This window comes from Myotis nattereri, assembly GCF_964212035.1.
Source record: "Myotis nattereri genome assembly, chromosome: 15".
NCBI classification, from domain to species: domain Eukaryota; kingdom Metazoa; phylum Chordata; class Mammalia; order Chiroptera; family Vespertilionidae; genus Myotis; species Myotis nattereri.
In genome coordinates, this window is record NC_138090.1 from 43,039,590 (window position 1) to 43,057,697 (window position 18,108).

The window sequence follows — 18,108 nt, forward strand, 5'->3', positions numbered from 1 at the left end:
CTGGGTCAGGAGGAACTCTCTGTCCCAAAGTTTTCAAGAACAGAACCTGGTGATGTCTCTTCTGAGGCTTGTAGTAGAGTGTACCAAACTAGAGGGCTGATCCCCCAAATGCCCTGTGTTTCTCCATTATCGCATTGGGGTGTTGCATCCAAGTCACCTGTGTCCCTGTCCATCCTCTGTGGTAGTACTCCCAAGAGGGCCCAGGATCTGAAGCAGCTCCACTTGGCGTGTCAACCACAGAGCTGTGGGTCCCTCTGTTAGGGCAGGGGAGGCACCTGTGGGACCCTCAGTCCTCTGAAATGGAAGCAACCCCAGATCCTGGGTTCTCCTATCCCATCCTGCTGAGGAAGTTCCCCTTGCTCCCCAGGACATCATGGGTGGGTGAGATGTTCAGCGAGTACAGGCCGGTGTCCCACAGAGCAGGGACTGTGGGTTTAGGAATGGTCCCCTGATTCCTTTGAGGTCAGTGTGAGCTCTCTTTGCCCATGGTAGTACCTCTAACTGGGGTGAAAGGTCCAGAGTGTCCACCAAGTCAGGGCTCTGTGAGAAGACAAAGAACACAGGCTGCTGTGCAGGCCCCAGGAATATGAGACAACACTCACAAGGTGGAAATGGGAAGGGCTGTGATTTTCTGGGAATGAAGAATGGTCTGACTCTTCACTGTTAGTTGGTCCTATCTCCCACCCCCCTGATTGTGTGAGGGGGTAAAAAGCCATCCTTGCATCATCCCCACACACTTGTGTCCTCCTCCCATGCTGACACCAATGTCTTCGTGCCTATAAGGAACATAGTTTGACCACTAGTGTCACACAGGGTGATAGACTTCCATTGGGTGGTTTCCCTCATCCATTTAATGAGTGTTTACTGAACATCTGTGATGTGTCAGATCCTGGATGTGTCCTGAGACCTGAGAGAACAGGACATAGGTGGGAACTGTGCTCATGGAGTTTACCTTGTAACAAAGACAGGCTCTCAGAGAAATCACAGCACTAAGGAGTTAATTATAATCCAGAGAAGGACCATGAAGAAAGAATTATATGGATTTGAGTCTCAGCTTGTCTGGGGATCACAGAGAGCACTTCTTAGATAGTGACCTCTTGGCTCAGACCTGAAGAATGAGTGGCCATACATCCATTGGACAGAGGGTGGTGGCGAAGAGCTGCCTGCGGAGGACTGGACTTTGGTGGGCAGATGCCCGGCTGGATGGAGGAGCTTTAAAAGTCCAGTGTGGGCAGTGTGAAGAGTGAGAAGGAATGTGGACTGAGTAATGCTGGTGAGGTTGGACCCTGCTGGGCTGTGGGTGCTGCTGAGGTGGGGTCAGCAGACACCTGAGGAGGCTGCAGGCTGTGGAATAGCTCACCCTCATTTGACAGAAATATGTGTAAGAAAAAGGTCAGGTTACACTTTTGAATTTTCTATTCAACTTATACTTTAAGCAATATTTCGTATGTGTACATTTAAATTTAACATGTTTATTGTTTAAGTTGGCATGAAATAACCATACCATATTGAAAGTATACAATTTATTAAGCTTTGCCAAATGCACGCACCAGAGAAGTTGTTACAATGAAGAAAATGAACATGTTCTTCACTCTTAAAGCCTCCTCGGGCACTCTTATAATCTCCTCACTCTGTCCCTCTTTCACTTTCTCCAAATCTTATCTGCTTTCAGTCATTGTAGATGAGTTTGTATTTTCTGCAGTTTTCATAATTTGAACCATATAATGTATAATTTTGGGTGAATGTTGGCTTCTTGAATCAACACAATTATCTTGAAATAGTTCTTTCCTTTTTAATCCCTCAGGTCTATTCCATTGTAGGATGCACCAAATTTGTTTAGCCATTCGCCCATTCGTGGACATTTGTGTTGATTCCCAGTTTGGACTGTTACATGTTAACCAGGCACTAACATTTGTGTAGAAAGGTCTTTAGCACAGAATTAGGTGCTTGTAAAACCAGTGAAGGGCCAGAGAAATGGAAGTCAGTGAGTTGATACAGAATGTCTGGTTTCAAGGTCTCACTGCCACAGCCCTACACAGAGGAAAAGAAACACCTGCATATTCACATAAAGCTCTGTCTGCAGAGCCCACCCATCAGGAGCAGTAATCACAGCTCCTTCTCCCTCCCAGAGTCCAACTACACACAAGTGCATGTCAGAGGCTGATATTAATTCACACCTGGATTCCCAGTCATTAGAAGTGGGAAGGGTGGTATTTAACCTTTCAGCACCTCTGGTATAGGAGAAAATATAGAAAGGGGTGGAGCATAGATGTCAAGTGCCAATAGATAATGCATGGCATGGTTGAGTCCATTTGCAGGCTGTGTGACTCTGGACAAGTGATCCCACCTCAAAAAACCTGTTTCCTCATGTGATTTCATAGAAAGACATTTCCTGGTACTTAGAATAGAGCAGTTTAAATTATTGAAATTTCTGAGTGATATAGGCAATAAGAGTGTCTTTTGTCGCAATGACGCATCTACTGACAGGCCTCTGGATCGTTGCAGGGTAAGGACAGGTTGCCATAAAGGCCAAATCTTGATTAGAAGCCTGGAATTTTCAGCTACCAACGTAAGAAACATTTAAAACTGTAGAGAATTTTTATGAGTTTGAGCCCAACTGACGACAATTGCCAGGAAGCAAAATCTCAGTGAAAAGCAGCAGTTTTGCACCATATGTTATACATTACAATCAAAGCAGGAGGCATAAGGGGTTAAATAAAATCCATTGGTGATAGGTTAGGAAGGTGGGAGAAAGCAAAACAGAAAAACCTCTGAGATTGGATTAAACATAAAACAAATAGACACATACTTCTTTTGCATTGTTTGATAGAAGATAGTTAGCAGCTAACAATTAACATGATAACAATAGCAATGAGGACTTTTGCGGCTTCTCATCTGGTGCAGTAAGGGTCTGGACAAAAAGAAAATTTTTTTCCTGATGTTTCAAATGTAAGTTATCATGAATGCAAAAAGACAATAGACATGTTCAGTTAACATAAAGATTCAGCTTTGTTAGGAAAAAATACCTAAGACATAGTTTCACACCATGACTCACTTTTAGTTAGAAAGTTGTCATTTCAGGCCATCCTTTGTGGTTACTTTAAGTCTCTGATTTTGCAAATCATACTATGCAGGCCTCCTCTGAGCTTGTCAGCTTTAGTATGTGGCCCCATTTTCATCCACACCTCCCCCTTTGGGTCATAAATCAAACGGAATGATTCACTGATGACCAACCTTTTGGTTGGAAAATGTGGTTTCATGGTGCTAGAAAGTCTCATCGCTGGGAAGTCTTAGTTTATCTAGGTGAATTATGGACCACTGGGGATAGGGCAAGACTGTAACCTTGGATGGAAGTCAAGGTCAATTTTTTTCAAAAGTGAAAAGCAGGTAAATGGAAGCCTGTCAGGTTCCACTGGTCTTAATTAAGAAAAACACTTTGTCCCTGAACAGTGTCACTAAGTGATTAGAATATCAGCCTGCACTTCCTGGTCAAGGTCATGTGTCTGGGTTGTAGGTTCAATCCCTGGTCCCAATCATAATGCATGCAGGAGACAGCCAATTGTGTTCCACTCACATCGATGTACCTCTTTCTCTCTCTTTTTCTCTCTCCCTTCCTCCCTCCCTCCTCTCTCCCTTCTACTCTTATTAAATATCAGTGGAAACAATACCCTTGGGTTAGGATTTAATCAATAAATCACAATAAAAAATAAAGAAAATCATTTTGGGCTATTCCCAACCTATAAGCTATCAGGATCCAAATGTTGCTGTCTGTCTCATTTCCCTGTATTTTTCATCTAGTATAACACTTGCTTATAGTTTGAGGGCACACTATACACCTCTTCAGTTTTCACAATCTGATCATGAGATGGGTTTTCATTTACAATGGTCCACTTATTTCCCATTGGAAACACTCAAGGGTCATTTATTATTAATCTGATTCCTTCTGGTTGTGCAATTGGAACTGTAATCATATTTGGGGACAAGGCTATAAGAACCCAATCACGTATATTACAATTACCATCTAAAAATTTCATAGGCCAGGAAGACAGTAAGAGTATCATAAGCAAAATTTCCTGTGCCTCAGATGCAGTTATAGAGGAACATGTTTTTATAGCTGCTTCAGCTTCATGTGAATTAATATGGTTACAATTCTTTTTTGGGTGTGGCTTTAAGCATATCTCCAAAATTAGGTTCTGGCATTTCTACATAAAATTTCTCAATATTCCTTTTCCACTAACCTCTACAGCTTCCTTGGTTTTCAGTTTGCCTCTTTTTGCTCATTCAGAAATAATTAACTTGTTAGGTCAAACTACTTACTTTTAACTTCTCTTAAAAAGACCCAGGCTATACATAAAAAAAAAAAAAAAAAAAAAAAAAAAAAAGCCTTTGCACAGCAAAGGAAACCATCAACAAAACAACAAGAAGACCCACTACATGGAAGAACATATTTACCAATGATATTACCGATAAGGGTTTAATCTGCAACATTTACAGAGAACTCATGAAACTTAACAATAGGAAGATAATCAATCCAATCAAAAAATGGGCAACGGACCTTGATAGACACTTTTAGAAAGAGGACATACAGAAGGCCGAAAGACATGTGAAAACATGCTCAAAGTCACTAATCATATGAGAGATGCAAAACAAAATGACAATGTGGTATCATCTCACACCTGTCAGAATGGCCATCATCAACAAATCAACAAACAACAAGTGTTGGAGAGGATGTGGAGAAAAACGAACCCTTCTGCACTGTTGATGGGAATGCAGACTGGTGCAGATACTGTGGAGAACAGTATGGAGCTTCCTCAAAAAACTAAAAATGGAACTCCCATTTGACCCAGTGATCCCACTTCTAGGAATATATCCCAAGAAATGAGAAACACCAATCAGAAAGGATATATGCACCCCTATGTTCATAGCAGCACAATTCGCCATAGATAAGATTTGGAAACAGCCTTAGTGCCCACCAGCAGATGAGTGGATTAGAAAACTGTGGTACATCTACATAATGGAATACTATGCTGTGGTAAAAAAGATGGACCTCTTGCCTTTCGCAACAGCATGAATGGAACTGGAGAGCATTATGCTAAGTGAAATAAGCCAGTCAGAGAAACATAAATACCACATGATATCACTCATTTGTGGCTTATAGAGAACAACATAGACTGATGAACAGGGGCAGATCCAAAGACAGAGGAACAGCTATCAGACTATCAATGCCCAGAGGGAAAGTAGGGTAGGGAGGGGGTAAGGGGAAGAGATCAACCAAAGGACTTCTATGCATGCATATAAGCCAAATCAATGGACATGGACAACACGGGGATGAGAGCATGAGTGGGTGAGGGAGGATGGGTATTAATAGGGGGGATAAGGACACATTTGTAATACCTTTACTAATAAAGAATTTTAAAAAAATAACAACACCCAGTCCAACTGGCATGGCTCAGTGGTTGAGCGTCAACCTATGAACCAAGAGGTCACAGTTCAATTCCCAGTCAGGGCAGTTGCCTAGGTTGTGGGCTCCACCCCCAGTGTGCGGTGTGCAGGGGGTAGCCAATCAATGATTCTCTCTCATCATTGATGTTTCTATCTCTCTCTCCCCTTCCTTTCCTCTCTTAAATCAATGCAAATAATTTTAAAGAATACTCCCAGATCCCTTTTCTTCCTTTTGCAATAGCATTCTCTCTACATTTCAAAATGTTATCAGAAATAAAAGCCAGGCCCTGAGCGAATTTGCTGAAGACCAGCTGGTAGTGTACATGTACTGTACTTCATGCAGGAAAGATTTCAGAATATGAGTCCAGGTGATTTTGAGACTACGTTTATTAAAGGTGGGGATAGTGAAACAAGGAAGGGCCTGGGATATAAGAAGCAGTGGGAAAGAGGCAAGGTGTGGCTGCATCGGCTCTCTGGAAACTTTATGGGAGAGAAGGGAGCCTATACAAGGCTGCTGTCAGCTCACTGGAGAGTCAGAGGCAAGGAGACTTGGGGACAAGTTCAGGGGGTTAGCCCAAGATGAGCTACTGCTGCCTATTGTTTCCCTGGTTGCAAGTCTCCTGGGTACCACTTAGAGTTCAGGTGAAAGAAAATTTATTGGAAATGGAGATTTGAGTGAGTGTGCCCCAATATGGGAACATGCTGGCTTTTTTTTCTTGAGGGATTTTATCTATTTTTCAAAGGTGGGGACTTAGGGGAAGACTCAAGGAAGATCTCAATAGGATATTTATCCACATTTCCAGGTTTGCCCTTTCAGATAGTGGTCTCCACTGTTTGGTCAACAGCAGGACAGGGTATGACCAATGGTATGCCAGGGGAGGAAAGGCCACCCTGAAGGCAAGGTCTAGGAACAGTTTTTCCCATTGCTAGGTACCCGAGGCTTTCTGTCCTGGTGACCTTCTGCATTTCCTGTAAATTGTTAGGCCAGGTTATTCTGCTATCTGTCTCAGTTTCCCCATTCCACATGCCAAAGAATATTCCTAACTTCTTACTACAATTTGACTACATTTCTTGTGAATGACTTTCAAATATTTCTGACAGACTAGTGATGTGTCAAATGAACCAGTCACTGATATTGTTAAAAAGGAAGGCTTCTAGTAAATAAGGTTCTTATTTTTTTTTTAAAGGTTATTATTTATACAGGACAAAATTGTTCCAGTTGAGCTAGAGTTGGCAGAAAAAAAGGGATGTTCAACAGAATAGAGTCACCCATGGGGTTAACAGCCAGTTACACCAGAGATGGAAAATGGAAGGATCAGGGAAAGACTCAGCTTACTTAATACCCTCACATAGGCCCTGGATCTAAAGTTCTGGAATCCTTTTCCTGTCCTCACCTCAGGGAGTCCTGGGCTAGGAGAGGTTTGTGAACTCCTTCAGAAGAATGAGTACAAAAAGATTGGAGAAAAAAGAAACAAAGAAATTGCTTCTTTAAAAATCCATCCTCATTAACAACACCATAAATTAGAAGATTCAATATTGTTAACTGTCCATACTACTCAAAGCAATCTGCAGATTCAATAAAATACATTGTAATCCAAAGGTATTCTTAAATAAATAAAAATATCATTCTTTATTCATATGATATCTCAAGGAATCCTGAGGAGACAAAACAATCTTCAAAAATCGCCAAGTTTCCTGATTTCAAAACACACTTCAAAGCTAAAGTAAGACTAGAGTGATACTGACACTAAGATAGACATACAGACCAATGGAACAGTATAGAGAGCCCGAAAGTAACTCCCTTTATATTATCAAATAATCCTAAATGAAGGTGCCAAGACCACACAATGGGGAAAAGACAGACTTCCACAAAAGTTATTGGGAAAATTGGATACTCTCAAGTAAAAGAATCTTATACAACATATAAAACTTAATTCAAAATGTATTAAAGATTGCCCTAACCAGTTTGGCTCAGTGGATAGAGCGTCGGCCTGCAGACTGAATGGTCCCAGGTTCAATTCGAGTCAAGGGCGTGTACCTTGGTTGTGGGCACATCCCCAGTAGGGGGTGTGCATGAGGCAGCTGATTAATGTTTCTCTCTCATCATTGTTTCTCACTATCCCTCTCCTTTCCTCTCGTAAAAAAATCAATAATATATATATATATATATATATATATATATATATATATATATATATTTAAAAAATATATTAAAGATCTAAATGTAATACCAAAAACCATAACACTCACAGAATAGTCAGGGGAAAACTTTCCTGACATTGTAGTTGACCATAGTTTCTTGGATATGATAGCAAAAGCTCAGGGAACAACGGAAAATAGAAAATGGGCTACAGCACGGCCAGCATGGCTCAGTGGTTGAGGATCAAACTATGAATCAGGAGTTTGAGGTTCAACACCCAGTCAGGGCACATGCCAGGTTGTGGGCTTCATCCCCAGTGGGAACTTGGAGGAGGAAGCTGATCAATGATTCTCTCTCATCATTGACGTTTCTATCCCTCTTTCCCTCTTCCTTGCTATCTAAAATCAATAAAAATATATTTAAAAAGAATATGGGGCCACATTAAACTTAAAAACTATTAGCCATCAAAAAAACAATCAACTGAGTGAAAAATAAACCTTTGGGGCAAGTGTGGACGCTGCTGGGCCTCAGGGCCCTCTCCCCGGGCACGGGGCGGTTGTGGGCACTGAGGCCCGGCTGCGGGCAGCTTGGGAAAAGTGCTCGGCTGGGTCTGCCTGACCCCCGACCATGCGCGTGGCCTGCACGGCGGGCCTGTCCTGGAGGAGTGGACACAGTGGGCAGCCAGCGTGGAAGAGGCCGCTGGCGAGAGGCGCCGGGAACCAGGCACCACAGATCACACCGGGCCCAAGTTTGACATGGATATGTTGGGACTTTGGCAGCATGGTGATTCATTTGATGCTTCCGGAGACCAGAGAAATGTATGAACTGGAGAAGTTGTGGACCCTGCGTTCTTATGATGACCAGTTAGCTCAGATCACACCTGAGACATTACCTGAAGACTTCATTCTTGGAATAGAAGATGACCTTTCCTCCCTGATTCCAATGCAGTTCAAATGTGAATAAAATAGTGGTTTACTAAAAAAAAAAAAAGAAATAAATAAACCTTCAGAATGAGAAAAAGTATTTTAAAATTATATATATATATATATATATGTATATATATATATATATATATATATATAGATATACATAGATAGATATAGATAGATATAGATATATATATGCAAATTGACCATCACCTCATAACTGTCAAGATGGCTGTGCCCACAGCAGAGCCAGGAATTCGGTAATACAAGATGGCTGCACCCACAGCAGAGGCCGAGTTCCTGTAATGAGCCTTAAGCAATCAGCAGGGACCTGAGGCTGCGTGGCTCTGGGCTGGGGGCAGGAATACTGAGGCCGTACCTCCTGCCCAGCAGGGCTTGACGGCATCTCAGGCCATGTCCCCCATCTGGCAGGGCTTGACGGGGGACCTCAGGCCCTGCCCCAGCACCAGGTTGAGTGACCTGAGACCATGCCACCCCATCCAGCAGGGCTAGCTGGGGATGGGACCAGCTGGGTCTGGATCTAGCCCAATGGGGTTGGGGCTGGCCAGGTCTGGATCTTGTGCGATTTCGAGGCACATGGGCGTGGGCAGGGACTTGACTCTGGTTCCCGTGGCATGCCCCAGGCTCTTACAGGAGGAAGATTATTATATACATTTTATTAATTTTCTTTTATCTCTGACACTTCTATTATAAAGGCAAATAACAACATTAAAATATTTTCTCTAATTAATTCCCTTTTAATATGCACAAATTCTGTGCACTGGGTCACTAATATATATATATATATATATATATATATATATATATATATATATATATATATAATCTGTATAAGTACCGCGCGCTAAATGATTGCGCCACTGGAGCTCCAGATATCTGTTAAGAGGTACATCCAGGATATATAAAGAAACCCTACTATTCAACAACAATAAAAAGACCAATTTGCCTGATTAAAAAATGGTCAAAACACTATAACAGACATTTTTCTAAAGAAGACATACAAATGGTCAAAAAGCTTATTAAAAGATGCCCAACATCATTATTCATTAAAGAAATCAAATCCAAATAAAAATGAAATATCCCTTCATACCCATTAGGATGGTCTTGCAACTTTGCCAAATTCATTTATTAGATTTAGCTTTTTGGTTGAATCTTGTGGGTTCTCTATGTACCATATCATGTCATCTGTAAATAATGACAATTTTACTTCTTCCCTTTCAATTTGGGTGCCTGTTATTTCTTCTTGTTGTCTGATCAATGTAGCTAGAACTTCCAGTGCTATGTGAATAAGAGTGGTGAAAGAAAATATCCTTGTCTTTTTTCTGATCTTAAGGGAAACACTTTTAGTTTTTGCCCATTGAGTATAATGTGATTGTAGGTTTTCCAAATATGGCCTTTATTATATTGATATATATTCTCTCTATTCCCACTTTGTTCAAAGTTTTTATCATAAATTGGTTCTGGATTTTATGAATGGCTTTTTGGCATCTATTGATATGATCATGTGATTTTTATCTTTTATTTTGTTTATGTTATGTAACACATTTATTGAATTGCAAAGTTTATATAGATCTTGCATGTCTGTAATAAATCTCACTTTATCATGGTTTTATATTTTAAAAATAGAGGCCCGGTGCACAAAAATTTGTGCACTCCGAGGGGGGGGGGGAGGCTCTACCAGGCCTGTGCCCTCTTGCAATGTGGGACCCCTCGGGGGATAACCACCTGCTGGCTTAGGCCCGCTCCATGGGGAATTGGGCCTAAGCTGGCAGTCAGACATCCCTCTGGGAGCCCGGCAGCCCACGGGGGATGCCCACTTGCCCAGGCCTAAGCTGCAGTTGGACATCCTTAGCGCTGCTGAGGAGGCAGGAGAGGCTCCCACCACCACCGCTATACTGGCAGCCATCAGCCTGGCTTGTGACTGAGCCGAGCTCCCCCATGTGGGAGTGCACTGACCACCAGAGGGCAGCTCCTGCATTGAGCGTCTGCCTCCTGGTGGTCAGTGTGTGTCATAGTGACCAGTCATTCCCAGTCTTTCTGCTGTTCGGGTCAGTTTGCATATTACCCTTTTACTATATAGGATGCATGGGTGGGGGCCGACTGGTTTGGCCTGAAGGGTGTCCTGGATCAGGGTGGGGGTCCCGCTTGGGTTCCTGGCCAGCCTGGGAGAGGGGCTGATGGCTGTTTTCAGCTGGTCACACCCCCTTCAGGGTGGGGGTCACCACTGGAGTGACTGGCCAGCCTGGATGAGGGGCTGAGGGCCATTTTCAGGCTGGCTGGCAACTGAAACTCCCAGCCTCTCCTTTTTTTCTTTTTTTTTGTTAATTCTGGAATTTATTTACCTTCTATAATTGAAACTTTGTTGTTGTCACTGGGGCTTCCAGCTCTGAGGCTGTGGCTGGCTCAAAGCAGGTATCTGGGGTTTGTTTGGCTTCTACAATTGAAACTTAGTTGCTGTCCTGCTTGCTCCAGCTCTGAGGCCGGGACTGGATGAAAGCAGGTATCTGGGGTTTGTTTAGCATCTATAACTGAAACTTTGTTGCTTTGGGAGCTTAGAGCAGGCTGCGGCAAGCAGGGAACCTTGGCTTCCTCCATCACTGGAGCAAGCAAGCCTCCTGCTCACTTCAGCTGTGTGGCTGCCGGCTGCCATCTTTGTTGGCAGTTAATTCGCATATCTTGCTGATTAGCCAATGGGAAGCGTAACGGAGGTATGATTAATTACGGTTCTTGTCTTTTATTTGACAGAATGTATTACTGGATTTGATATGTTAATATTTTGTTGAGTATCTTAGCATGTCCATTCATCAGGGATATTAACCTATAATATTCTTTCATTGTTGTGTTTTTACCTTGCTTTGGTACTAGGATAATTTTGGCCTCATAAAAGAGCTTGGAAATCTTCCCTCTTCAATATTTTGGAATTGCTTTAGGAGGCTTTTTTTCTTGAATGTTCAGTAAAATTCATCTATGAAAGCTTCTGAACTCAGGATATTTTCTTCTTGGAATTTTTTTTTAGAAAAATTGTATTACTGTTTTGCTTTCATTAGTTGTTATTGGTGTTTTCAGGTGTCTATTTTCTCCTGATTCAATTTTAAAAGATTGTATGCTTCTAGGAATTTTTCCATTTTGCCAAGGTTGACTATTTTGTTGGTACATAGTTGTTAATGATATTCTCTCACAATCATTGTATTTCTGTGATGTCAGTGGTTGCCTCGCCCCTTTCATTTCAGATTGGACTCATTGGGATCCTCTCCCTTTGTTTTGTGATGAGTCTGGTTAAAGATCAATCAATCTTGTTTATCCTTTCAAAGATCCAGCTTTTGGTTTCATTGTCTTTTGTTCTTTTTAGAGTTTATGTAGTTTATTTCTGTTCTGATCTTTATTATTTTCTTCCTTCTATTTACTCTGGAGTTTTTCAGCTTTACTTTTTCCAGTTCGTTTAGGTGTAGGGTGGTATTGCTTATGAGAGATTTTTGCTTCTTGAGGTAGGCCTGTAATGCAATGAACTTCACTTTCAGGACAGGTTTTGCTGTGTCCCATAGATTTTGGGTCATTATGTGTTCATTTTTGTTTGTTTCCAGAAAATTTTTGACTTCTTCCTGGATCTCTTGGTTATCCATTCATTATTTAATAATATGCTATGTAGCCTCCACGTGCTTGAATGTTTTTGAGATTTTAAATAATTTATTTTTTATTTTTCCATTACCTTTTATCTCCAGTGTGCCTTCTCCCACCTCCACTCATTTCCCTCCACCCCACAATCACCACATTGTTGTCTATATCAATGAGTCCCCCCCACATTTTTTTTAATTGGTTAATCCCTCTCCCACTCCCTGAGCTGTCTACTTGCTCTCTATTTATGAGCCACAGGTTTTTTGTGTTTTTTTTTTTAATATAGTTGATTTCTACTTTCATGCCATTGTGATCCAATAAGATGCTTGATATGATTTCTATCTTCTTGAATTTGTGAAGACTTGCCCTAACACAGCGGTTCTCAACCTGTGCATCGCAACCCCTTTCATAGGGGTCGCCTAAGACTACCAGAAAACACATATATAATTACATAATTTTTGTGATTAATCACTATGCTTTAATTATGTTCAATTGGTAACAATGAAATTGGGGGTCACCACATTATGAGGAACTGTATTAAAGGGTCGCGGCATTAGGAAGCTGGAGAACCACTGCCTAACATGTAGTCTATTTATAAGAATGTTCCATGTGCACTTCAGCAAAATGTATAATTTGCTGCTTTGGGATGAAATGTTCTGTAAATATTGATTTAATCTATCTGATCTAGTGTGTCAGTTAAGGTCTCAGTTTCCCTTTTAATTTTTTTTGTTTGGAAGATCTATCCATTGACAGTGGGGTGTTTAAGTCCCCTCCCCTCCCTGTAATGCTGTGGATCTCTCCTTTAAAGTCTACTAAAATTTTAAAATATATTTAGGTGTTCCTATATTGGGAGGATATATGTTTATAAAGGTTCACCTCTTGTTGGATCAATCCCTTTAGTATTATGTAGTGACCTTCTTTGTCTCTTTTATGGTCTATGTTTTGAAGTCTACTTTGTCAGATATAAGTATTGCTAAGCCAGCTATATTGTTGTTTCTATTTGCATGGAATATTTTCCCATCCCTTAACTTTTAGCCTAAGCATAACTTTTGTTATAAGGTGGGAATCTTGTATACAGCATATAAATATGGACCATATTTTCTTATCCATTCAGCTACCCTTCATCTTTTTATTGGAGCCTTTAATCCATTTACATCTAAGGTTATTATTGATAGGTACTTATTGCAACATTTTTTATGTCTATGTTTCTCTCTCTCTCTCTCTCTCTCTCTCTCTCTCTCTCTCTCTCTCTCCTTAAAGCAGCCCCTTTTGTATTTCTTGCAATGATGGATTTTTGGTAATGAACTTCTTTTGTCTTAGTCTTTTTTTGTCTGGTAAACTTTTTATTTTGCCTTCAATTTTTAAGTGAAAGCTTTGCTGGATAGAGCAGTCTTGCTTGTAGGTTCTTGGTTTTCATTACTTTGAATACATTATGGCAATCCCTTCTAGCCTGAAGTGTTTCTGTTAAGAAATCATCTGACAGCCTTATGGGAACACCCTTTTAGGTAACTCTTTCTATTTTGCTGCCTTTAAGATTATCTCTTTGTCTTTAATCTTGGCCATTTTAATTATGATATGTCTTTCTGTGGGTCTCTTTGGGTTCATTTTGATTGGGACTCTGTGCTTCCTAAGCTTTTTTGACATCTTCCTTCACCAGGATAGGGAAGTTCATTTTATCATTATTTCTTCAAACAGGTTCTCTAGCTCTTGCTAACTTTCCTCTATTTCTCATACCCCAATGATGTAGATGTTGTTATGTTTCATTTTGCTCCAAAGTTCCCTTAAACCAGTGGTTCTCAACCTTGGCTGCACATTAGAATCACCTGGGAATCTTTTGAAAATCCTGATTTCTGGGCCTCATTCCTCTGAAAATTCTGTTTCTGTGTTACTAATGATGAGGCCCAGAAATCAGGATTTTCAAAAGATTCCCAGGTGATTCTAATGTGCAGCCAAGGTTGAGAACCACTGCCTTAAACTATCCTCATGCTTTAAAATTACTTTTTATTTTTGTTGCTTTGATTGAGTGATTCTTTTTCTATTTTGTCTTCTAATTCAGTAATTTGATACTCTGTTTCATCCAGCTTACAGGCTATTTCTTCTGGTGTATGCTGTATTTCAGGTATGGCATTCTTCATTTCTAACTGATTATTTTTCATGGTTTCTATGTCCTTTTTCATGCTGTGGTTCTTACTAAATTCCTTGAGCATTCTTATAACCATTATTTTGAACTCTACCTGATAAATTGTTTGCCTCCATTTCATTTAGCTCTTTTTCTGGATATACCTCCTGTTTGGGGCATGTTTTTTTGTCTCCCCCTTTTGGCTGTCTCTTTGTGTTTGATTCCATGTATTAGATAAAACTCTGTAACTCTCTATGACTCCAAGTTTGGGGGGAGGCCTGCTGTATTAGGTGTCCTGTGGGACAGAGTGATTCAGTCTCCTTGATCTCCTGAGCTGGGTGCTCTAGGCATGTCTCTAGTGTGGATTGTTTGGCTGTTCCTATTGTGACTGGGACTTCATTACTGTTGGCCCTTTCATGGGTGAGATTCACCCTTAGGCTGGTTGACTATGAGGCTCAACCTTGAACGATGTGTGCAAACTGCCATGCAGGTGCAGTCTCCAGGTGTCTTTATGGGCTCAGTGATACAATCGTTAACCCTTCAGGCTAGGTGTTTAAAGGGGTCAAACTTTATCACCATGTATGAGGTGCTGTGCAGGGAATGGCCGTTCAAGGTGGAGTTTTTCCCAGCAGGGTCTGGAGCCTGCCAGAATCCACCTTTGTTTGTGCCATTTATGGGGCTAGTTGAATTGAACTTTGGTGTGGTCTGAAGCCCACCACTGGTTGTGTTGGTTCTGGGTCCTTCTGGGTGGGTTTCAGATGCAAGAGGCTCTCAGACATTGTGTGTACATGTGTGTAGTTACTTCTCTGATAGCTGTTTGTGTCTATGTCTACTAGTGGGCCCCCTGCTTGGGGATTACACAGTGAGGCACTCAATGATGGGAAATTAGTCTCTGCTTCAAAGCTAAACTCCTCAGGCTCCACCAGAGACACCAATTCTTATTCCATGTAAGGGGGCTTGCTGCAGCTTCAGGTTGGGTAGGGCCTGTAGTCTACTCTGCAGGAGCAGGTTCACCTGCCTGGGCTCAGGGGGATAGATCAGAAGAGTCTTTGGTTGAAGATGTTGTGGGCCCAGCCCACAGGAGAGGCTACAAACTTCCTCTCAGGCCCTGGGGGGTGTCACATATTGAAGGTCTCTCTCTGAGCCATTCTCCCATCCCCCATAGGACTGCACCCAGTGGGGGTATCCAGGACTCCACAGGGCCTAACCGAACAGTCTCCTGTTGGGGGTGTTGTCTGCAGGATGCAGGATTTGTGGTGTGTGGGCTCTACTTCTCCTTTTTGGGGCTGCCTGGCAATACTTACAGGGAGCTCAGATCAGCCTCCCCAAAATGAATCTCAAAGCCAAGCACTGGCCACCTGTCTGCAGAATAAAAGCCTCCCTAGGGAATATAGCCCCCAAATCCCAAATTTGTGTGGCACTTATGCCTTTATGCCACCAGACCAAGCTTGAAGAGGTGGAAAATCAGCTCTGCAGGAGACTCCAATCTCTCCTCACAGCAGGTCCCAGCAAGGTGGGGGCCAGCATTCCCAGCTCCACTAGAGCTCTGAACTCTGCAGTGTGGGCCAAAAATCCCAGACCTGCACTGATCCCCCAGGACAACAACTCAACAGTCAGAGTAGCTCCACAGGTGGGGGGAGGGTTTCCAACCCTGTGCTCGAGGTGGGAGAGACCTTTCCTCTTTCCCCAAGCAAACAATTTAGTCATTCACTGGGCCTCTGCACAATGTCTTCCATGAATGTAGAGGGTCCCTCAAAGTCACTGCTGGGTGCAGCCTGCAGGCCATTCCACTGAACTCAAACATGGTAGTGCAGCCTCTCCAGCAGTGAGAGCCCAGAGCAACTTCTCAGACTGGGGCTACTAACAATAGGAGCACCCCTTCACTGGGAAGGTGCAGTCTAAGTCTCCCAGGCAGACAGAGTCCCCCTGGATCCCCGTGTCTGATGCTACCTGGGCTCTTTTTTCTATCTCTGCTGCACTGGTTTGGGGATCCCTGCACGGGGTTGAAACCCCACACTGCCAGCAGGAGGGAGCTTTGCAGCTGTGATATCCCTCTGGCCTCAGCCACTGCACATGCTCAACGGGGCCTATCCCTTTCCAAACACTACTCCTCTTACCACTATCGACATGGCTTCTTCGTTGTTCCTTAGATATAATATTTCCAATCAGCTACACCTCACTTGGTTTTTCAAGTTGATTGCACAGTATTTACCTCTAAAACTGGTCCCTGGCTGGGATAAAGGGCATGCAGCCTCCTGCTACTTCCCATCTTGCCTCTCTAGAATTCCTTTTTTTTAAGGCTGAATAATAAATATTCCATTGCCTGTATATACCACATTTTGCCTCTCCATTCACTACCCATGGACACTAGGGTTGCATTCACATTTCAGCTATTCTGAGTAAATTGGGTATGAACATGTGTATACAAGTATCATCTATTTGAGACCCTGTTGTCATTTTTTTGAGTATTTACGCAGAAGTGGAATTGCTTGGTTATACAGTAATTCTATATTTAACTTTTTGAGGAACCTCCACACTGTTTTCCAAAGCAGCGGTAGCATTTTACATTCTTACCAACAGTGCACAATCTTTCCGAACTGTCCACATTGTGGCCAACACTTGTTATTTTCTGGTTTTCGATAATAGCCATCCTAGTGGGTGTGAGATGGAATCTCATTATATTTTTTAAGTCTCTTTTTAAATTTAAGCATAATTACCTTACAATATTCTATTTGGTTCAGTGTAGAACATAGTGACTTGATATTTATATACATTACGAAATGATCAGCAAGAAAGATAGTTCTTGTGACCCTCTGTCACCATACAAAGTTATTGCAATATTCCTGACTACATGCTCTGTGCTGTTTGGTATATTCTAGTGACTCTTTTATTTTATAACTGGAAGTTTGCACCCTTTAATCCCCTTCACCTATTTTTACCATTCTCCCACCCACATCTCTCTAGAAACCACCAGTTTGTTTTCTGCATCTATGAGCCTGTTTTTGTTTTGTTTTGATTATTCATTTGTCCTGCTTTTTATTTATTTTCATTTGTTAAATATTTTTATTGATTTTCTTACATATATTTTATTGATTTTTTTTTACAGAGAGGAAGAGAGAGGGAGAGTTAGAAACATTGTTGAGAGAGAAACATCAATCAGCTGCCTCCTGCTCACCCCCTACTGGGGATGTGCCCGCAACCAAGGTACATGCCCTGGACGGGAAATGAACCAGGGAATTTATAGTCTGTAGGCCAAGGCTCTACCCACTGAGCAAAACCGGTGGGGATTTTTTTTATTAATTTTTAGAGAAAAAGAAAGGGAGAGGGTGAAAGAGAAACATCAATGTGAGAATGGGACATCATTCAGCTGATTCCTGCACACCCCTATGGGGGATCAAGCTCACAACCCTGGCATGTGCCCTGACTGGGAATCAGACCAGCAACCATTTGGTGCATGGAACAATGTCCAACCTACTGAGCCACACCGACCAGAGCTGTCTTGGATTTTAGATTCCACATCCAGTAATATCATATACTTATGTCACTTAATATAATACCCTTCAGGGCCATCCATTTCAGCACAAATGGCAAGATGACATTCTTTAATATGATTGAGTAATATTCCATTTTATTTTTTATACGTTTTTGTCTTACATTATACACATCTATCATCATTCATTTATTGATGGACACTTAGGTCTCTGTCATATTTCTTCTTTATTTGTGTATGAATTTTCTTTGGATAATCAGAAGTGGAATTGCTGGGTTGTATTATAGTTCTATTTTTAATTTTGAAAAAACCTCATTGTTGTTTCATTTAGCATTTCCCGAAGAGACATTATTTCTTA